This window comes from Mustela nivalis, assembly GCF_964662115.1.
Source record: "Mustela nivalis genome assembly, contig: HAP1_SCAFFOLD_2792, whole genome shotgun sequence".
Lineage (NCBI taxonomy): Eukaryota > Metazoa > Chordata > Mammalia > Carnivora > Mustelidae > Mustela > Mustela nivalis.
The window spans coordinates 33137-41383 of NW_028133873.1; positions in this window are offsets into that span (position 1 = coordinate 33137).

The window sequence follows — 8247 nt, forward strand, 5'->3', positions numbered from 1 at the left end:
GAAGGTCAGAGAGAGAAGCAGACTCCCCATGGAGCTGGGAGCCTGATGCGGGACTCGATCCCAGGACTCCAGGATCATGACCTGAGCCGAAGGCAGTCGTCCAACCAACTGAGCCACCCAGGCGTCCCGCAATTCTGTGTATTAATTTGGAGTGTGGGTTGCAAGTAACAGAGACTCAATTCAAGTAGTTTAGGTAAAAAGCGGGGATGTACTGTAAGGGTGCAGGCTCCCCGCCAGAGCTCAAGGACAGGGTGCTGCTGGGCATACTCACAGGTTGCCCAGCCTTCAAGAATCTCTCCCTTACCTCTCCTCTCCTTGAGTTTTTGGGTCTTCCTGTACCTGGAGAAAGAGTTTTTTTTAATTTTTATTACTTACACATGTATGTAGGTACATATGCACTCTTGCTTGCTATCTCGCCCCCAGTCTCCGTGGTGGGAAATAGCGCTCTGGGTGTACAGCTACCTGGGCGTCCTCTTAGGCCCCTCTCTAAAACCCCGCAGGGTGGGGATCCGGATTGGGTCTGATGTTTACCTTAAAATCCTCCTGTGTGGCCAGCGCTGCAGGTTGTTATAGGAATGTGGCTTTTGGGAGCCCCACGCTGTACCGTGGCTCCACAGGGCCACCCCTTTTGTTAGAGCAAAGGACTGCTTCTGGGCCCCGGAGAGGAATGGGCCTGGGCCGCCTTTCAGCCTTTACTAAGTGAAGTTTATTTTAACTTAGGAAAACAGAATCAGGGAGGCAAGTTTGTTGCTCCCAAACACAGATCCATTCAGAAATAACATTTGGATTGCTCATTTCTTTGTTCTGGGCCACTAGGAGCTGGTTTTATTCATTCAAAGCCTGAGCCACACCTAGTTGAATCATTATTGACAGAACATCTTTTTTTCCCCCAGAGTTAATAATGTACAAAATAATATTCATTATCTTTTATAAGGATATTAATATATCTTTAGAATACTTCTGAATATTTAGTATTTAAATCTCACCTTGATGATATTTTCCCTTAAGATTTATCACTTTAAAAGACACGCTCAGAAACAACTTCATTGGCACCAGTTTTGTGCCAAAACAATGCCAAAACTACAGTAATTGGCTGCCCAGGGAAGTTGGACTGCTTGTTAGTGTGTGTGGAAAAACAGATCTCACAGTTGCATCTTCAGAACTATTTTTTACGTGTATATTCTAAAAATTACTCCCAAATATGTTTAGCAGGAACTTTATCAGGGGAAAAAAACTGAGCAAACCAAAAACGATTTCTAGGGAGGTACTGTGTCCATTAAAGGGAAGAAGACCTTCTGGAATTTGAGTTTGTCATCTTCAAAGCGTTTGGTACAGACTGCAGTAACCAGACTAGGTTCTGTTCCATGCAGCTACAAAGGCACTTTGCTAAAATTCCATGTCCCTGTGTGATACTAGCATAGCTGATATTTGCTTCTGACAGTGCTTTTGGAAAGTTTGGCTTATTTCGGAAAAAGCCCAGATGCCTGGGGCTAGGAATTTATAATAGGCCTCAGATCCTGGGTCTAGTCTCTGCAGACTTCTCACATCTGTTACGAGCTGTATGTGCTATCTGTTTTAATTTAATGCTGGACAGAGGCCGTACAGGCTTTTTACTAGGTGATCCTGTTGGAAGCCTGGAGAAAAGCTAAGGACTATGTACAAAGTGATAATTACTATATTAATCACATTATTTATGTCACCTATAATTGCATATAGTCTTCCCATAAAACCCAAATCCAAATTCCTTGTGCTTCTTTTTCTGCTCTACCCTGTTTCTACTGGCCACACCTGACAGAGGCTTTCCAGGCTTCTCGTATCCTTGGCATTTATCTAACTGCACTGAGAAGCCCCAGCTAGCTCTCTCCACCAGGGCAGGATGGCCTGCAGCCGCCTTGCTCCATCATGGGAGCATCCCCAGCCCAAACAAACATTCCATCTCCTAGTCACACCGAGTTTCCTCTTTTGGATTCCTCACAGAGTCCAGTTTTCCTGCTTCTTTCTACACGGGGACACAGATTTTGCTGTTGAAAGTTTCTAGAAAGCCCCCCCTCCCGCTTTTTTAAAAAGATTTTATTTATTTATATGACAGATAGAGATCACAAGTAGGCAGAGAGGCAGGCAGAGAGAGAGGGGGAAGCAGGCTCCCCACTGAGCCGAGAGCCTGATGTGGGGCTTGATCCCAGGACCCTGGGATCATGACCTGAGCTGAAGGCAGAGGCTTTAACACACTGAGCCACCCAGGCACCCCCAGAAAGCCCCTTTAATGATGGTCTTCAGTGGAAGGACTCCTACCCCCACAGAGAGGGCAAATTAATAATTTCTTCCGAGTCTGTTTTTGGAGCTTTTATTGAGTTTCAAGCTTACACACAGAGGTAAGAGTAGAATCAGAAAGTTCCATACTCTTTACCCAGATAATCTAGTCGTTGATGTTAGGGCAAATTATTACTTATCATCTTCCTAAGAGCACATGGAAAAAGCAGGAACTAGGTATGATTTCTTCCCTATTCTGAAATTCTATGTACCTTTAGGCCTTCTTTTACTCTGTCTTATGTTTGTGTACTTATATCGAGCAGTATTTAAAGGTGTGTCCTTTGAAACTCGCAGGTCAGTCCTGGTGAGAACCTAATAACTCATTGAATGCGATTACTATCTTCACCAAGTTTGGTTTTGTGAACTCAGTCATTCCATAAGTCATTTCTTTTTTTTTTTTTTTTTTTTATCTTTTTTTTTTTTTAATTATTTATTTATTTATTTGCCAGAGAGAAATTACAAGTACACTGAGAGGCAGGCAGAGAGAGAGAGAGAGAAGGAAGCAGGCTCCCTGCTGAGCAGAGAGCCCGATGTGGGACTCGATCCCAGGACCCTGAGATCATGACCTGAGCCGAAGGCAGCGGCCTAACCCACTGAGCCACCCAGGCGCCCCTCCATAAGTCATTTCTGTGCTTTGTCTGTGCCAGGCTGTAAGAACAGGTGGAGAGATTGTGGAGGGAGTGTCCTGGTGCTGCTTCTCTCCCTTGCTCTGTGTGGCCTGGGGTCAGGAATAGGGAGAAAGCTGAGGCACCTGGAAGTGGGTGAGGGAGACAGCTGGCTTTGCAGCTAGGGTGACAGCTTGCAGGTAGCCAGAGGGTGCTGGCCCTCTCCCCTCCGTTTGTTTTTTTTTCCACAGCTTTATCAAGGTAGAATTCACATGCCATGCAGTCCACCTATTTAAAGTATACAATTCAGGGACGCCTGGGTGGCTCAGTTGGTTAAGCAGCTGCCTTCGGCTCAGGTCATGATCCCAGTGTCCTGGGATCGAGTCCCACATCGGGCTCCTTGCTGGGCTGGGAGCCTGCTTCTCTCTCTGCCTCTGCCTGCCATTCTGTCTGCCTGTGCTCGCTCTCTCTCCCTCTCTCTCCGATAAATAAATAAAAAAAATCTTTAAAGTATAAAATTCAGTAGTTTCTGACATTAATTTTTAAAAATTGTGCTAAAATATGTATAACAAAAATTTTGCTATTTTGGCCATTTTTAAGATTTTTAAAAATTGTGGTAAGCTACACAAACTATAACCTTTACTGTCTTAGCCACGTTGAAGTATACAGTTCGGCGACATCAAGTACGTTCACATTATTGGACACTGTCACCGCCATCCATCCGCAGAACTCTTTCCTCCTGCAAAACTGAACCTCTGTACCTGTAACTCCCCATTGTTCCCAACCCCCAGGGCAACCACTGTCTCCACAAATTTGGCTTTTGTAGGTTCCTCACACAGATGAAATCATACAGTCTTTGTCCCTTTGTGTCTTGGCCTGTTCAGTAGAACGTCTTCGGGGTCCATCCAGGTTGTAGCAGGTGCCGGAATTTCCTTCCTCCCTTTTTCAGGCTGAATAATATTCTCTTATATGTATATACTACCTTTTGTTTCTTCATTCACCTGTCAGACACTTGGGTTGCTCCTTCCGGCGATCAGCTCTTGTGAATAAGTGCTGCTGTGGACATTGGATGTACAAATATATCTTCAAGCCCCTGCTTTCAGTGCTTCTGGGTATATACACAAAAGTAGACTTGCTGGCTCATGTGATAGTTCTGTTTTTATATTTTTGAGGATATTTAAACAGTGTTTAATTGTACACTTCAGTGGTATTAATTATATCCATTATATTGTGCAATCATTGTTATTACCCATTTTTACAATTTTTCATTATGCCAGACAGAAACTCTATACCCATTAAATAGTGAGCTCCCCTTCCTCCTTCCCCGCCCCCTGTTCTGCTTTCTGTATTTATGAATCTACCCATTCTAGGTAGTTCCTAATAAATAGAATCATACATATCTGTCCTTTTGTTTCTGATTTCTAGCATTTACGCACAATATTTTGAAGGTCCATTCATGTTGTAGCATGTATCCAGATTTCATTCTTTTGAATGGCTGATGAACCACACTTTCCCCCATTCATTTGTCAGTGGTCTCTTGGATCGTTTCACCTTTTGGCTCTTATGAATACTGCTTCAGTGCACAAGGGTGTGCAAGTATCCATTCCAGTCCTGGCTTTCTGTCCCTTCACGTATGCCTAGACGTGGCAGCTCCTCTTCTAACTCTTGACATGTTTTCTGTGTAAGTTAAACAGAACCAGGTAACTCACTGAACTCTCAAGTACGGAGTAATCGGCCATTCATTTATTCATTCATTCTTCCAAGAAATTTTTATAGCAAAGGGGCGCCTGGGTGGCTCAGTTGTTTGAGCATGAGACTCCTGATTTCAGCTCAGGTCATGATTTTAGGATTGTGGGATGGAGCCTCACATCGGGCACAGTGCTGAGTATGGCGCCTGCTTAAGATTTTCTCTCCCTGGAGTGCCTGGGTGGTTCAGTCAGTTGAGTGTCTGCCTCTGGCTCAAATCATGACTCTGGGGTCCTGGGATCGGGCCCCATGTCAGGCTCCCTGCTCAGTTGGGAGTCTGCTTCTCCCTCTGCCCCTCCCCCAGCTCATGCTCTCTCTCTCTAATAATAAAAATCTTTTAAAAAAAGATTCTCTCTCCCTCTGCCCTTCCTCTTTCCCTATTAAAAAAAGAGAGAGAGAGAGAAATTTTCATAGCAGTGGCTTTTAAAAAAAATGATGAGAAATTTTCTCTCCCTACTTTGTAATAGCAAGTCATAACTGTGATTTAGTTTCTCAGTCTGTAAAATGGGTGAATGGAAACCATAAATGGGACCATAAATGGAGAAGGGTTTGTATAATTCTGAGACCATCCTTTTTGTCTTCTCCGTGGGATATTGGTTTTAGAAAGGGGTCATCGTAAAGGCTCAGATGCAAGATGGTTTGCTCTCCCCCTCCTCTCCCCTTCAGCCTCATCCCTTAACTTCAAGATGGTGGTGGCGTCTTTGATGGGCTTGTTCTGTGAGTGGTATCAGTGTATCACTTTCCCAGCAAAGGGGAGAGAATGTAAGTCAGAGGAGCGGGTCTTATCAAACTACAGTGCTTAACGCCTGCGGCAAAATAATAGCAACAAAAGTAATTTGGTGTTATCCCATGCCTGTGACTTCTCTCTTAGGTGCCCTCAGACCCCGCTCAACAAACCCAGTAAACGAAAAAAGCTCCGTTTTTAGGTTTGTCACAGTTAGGAATGTAACAGTTTTGTGTAGGTTTGTGTTGTGTCTCCATTTGTTCTGTAAACTCGGCTTCATCATAATTTGTATTATTTCTGCTATTGTGAGCTCAGTGTCCGTGTCTGGTTTTTAGGATATAGTAAGATTCTGGGTTCAGCTCTCTTGGCCTAGAGCTCTAGGTGGTAGTGGGCATGTGGGTCCACTGTGTCTCAGATTTTCAGCTAGACTGGAAGGTAACCCAGAGAAAGGTTAACGGTCTCAGAAAATGCAGAGTGACATTTCTACATTATAATTACCCTAGAACTGAGGCTTCTTTTTTCTAGGTGAGAGCACTTAAATTTGTAAGTTTGCAGCCATTGGGTTATAAATAGACCTGGATAATCCCAATGAACTAGATTTCAGACCAAGCCACCAGAAGAGTAAAATCCTTCCACATGTGGCAAAGCATTGCAACATCTTTTATGGCAGAAAAGGAGAAAGGTGATGTTGATCTATATAGAAATTCACCCCAGATTTTTACTTTGGCTTCTTTGTGATTCCCCCTTTCTTACTTACTGTGTGGGGCAGATAGTCATTGGGATGTGGTGTTTACACTCTCAGAGTCCCCACCGGTTGTGTGTTTTTTCAGTGCAGAATTAACCTTGTTCTCCAAACCACCTGGTGTTTTCTTGGGAGTGGGAAGGTGGCGGCAGGCGGGGGTGGGGTATGCATGCGGAGGGCCTGTGCTCAGCTGTCGAGGTTGGATAACTCTTTGGGTCTGTGCTATCTGATGGGCGCGGGCTGCAGCTTGTACATCTATCACCGGGGACCAGGTAACGGTCAGAGGTTTCTTCATTACAGTAACTGATCCCAACCCTGGGCCCTGGCAGGAAGCAGAATCCTCTAGCAGTTACTCAAACCGGGACCCTGTTTTTATTTCTTTATTCTTTTGTACATGTATCTGAGTTACAGAGGTTTCTGTTTCTCAGAAAAATTCTTACCATTGGCCTTAAATAAAACCAGGTGACTTTCTTGGTTCAAGTGGCTTATAGAAAGAATACCTTTGAAAACAATTTAAATAAATTCATGCAATTACATTCAATTCAGTTGAATTTGAATAATTAAATTTATATTCTAAATTTTTTCTTAAAAGCATAATGTGTTATTTTGGAAATATGTACCGGGGTTGCTAGGGTTTTTTCCCCTCTCTTTTTGACTTATGGGAAATTAAAGAACCCATTGCTGCAGTTTTGAACAACGTATGAGTGACAGAATTTTTCTTTTTACCTCTTCCTGCACGTTTTATGGGTGTGGGAATTTTTTTACTTTTTTCATTTAACAAAGTCCTTTAATCTGTGTAGGTTAAGTTATTATCAACATAATGCTTCCATGATTTTAATAAGGAGGGATAGTAGGAAAGTGAACACAGTGGAGGCGGGGCAAGGGAGTGGTGGTGATGGCAAGAGTAGGAATCCATGTAGGGGGAGGGCAGAGAGGGGCTGCTCAGTTGTGGCATTTTCAGGCTAGTTAGGAACAGGCTTCTGGAGACAGCCAAGAAACAGGGCTGTGGAAGGGGTTGGATTGAAGGAGTAATGGGAAAGACCTCACCCCACCAGGTAATCCTTACCAAGACCTGAAAAATCTACCATTCCTGATTCATTTGTTTGTGTTAAGTACCTGCGTTCCTGTGGTCATCTTTTGTTGAGTCTCTTGGAGCAGTTATGTTTTAATTCACTAATATCTTAGTGTGGATTAGTATTTCTGTGAGATTTTTCTAGTTAAATTTGCTATGAGATAACCCTCCTCCAAATCAGGTGGGGAATAAGGGAAAGCACAGAATAGGAGAGCAGCTCTGTGAGCCTCACCGTGTGGCTCAGGTTGACAGCCGAGTTAGCAGGAAGCCTGGGAAGTTCACGAGCGGGGCGGTTGTTCCTGGCAAGAACGGATCAGCAGTGATCCAGGGCACCTTTTCTCTGTCACTGATTTTATACTTCAGCCCGGGGGGGACGTGAAAGATGGTGTGTATCCAAGACCTGGCTTAAGCTTGGACACGTGCTAGGCACTGAATTTAGGAAGCCTCTTACACATAGTATATTATAGGTGCTTGTCAGTATGGTATAGTGATATCGTTTCTTTAACAGCCTTCAGAATGAAAAGCGAAGGCCTTTGAGTTAAAAAAAAAGTACCATAAAACCTATACTCTTTCTTTCTTGGAGATTGTGGCAAGAGGGTGAATGGAGAAACTGATACTTGGAAATGTCTTAGGACAGACAGTTTTGCATGTTGATTATGACTCCTTCAAGGGGTCAAGTAAGCTGAGTGCTGGCGTGTGTTGAACATGAGATTCCTCCCTCCTGCTTTGTGTGCACGTGGGTGGTAGGCACAGGTGGGGGTCCCTGCGGAGGAGAGGGTGCTGGCGCTAGACGGTGTGCACGCCTTCCTTGGCTGCGTCTCCGCCCCGCCTGCGGGGCCCTCGCTGTTTCCACACGGGCTGCAGTCCGGTGGGTTTGTGCCCATCACGCCCTGTGTTAGTCCTGGTTCTGGTGTTCAAGCATTTCCAGTGAGAAAACAGCCATGCTGAGATGCCAAGAGCTAATGCCTGATGGTTATTAAGGATGTTTTGAATCTTTAAACAGGAATGGTACCTTGGCTGAATATCAATTTGGCTTCGGTTGCTCCTT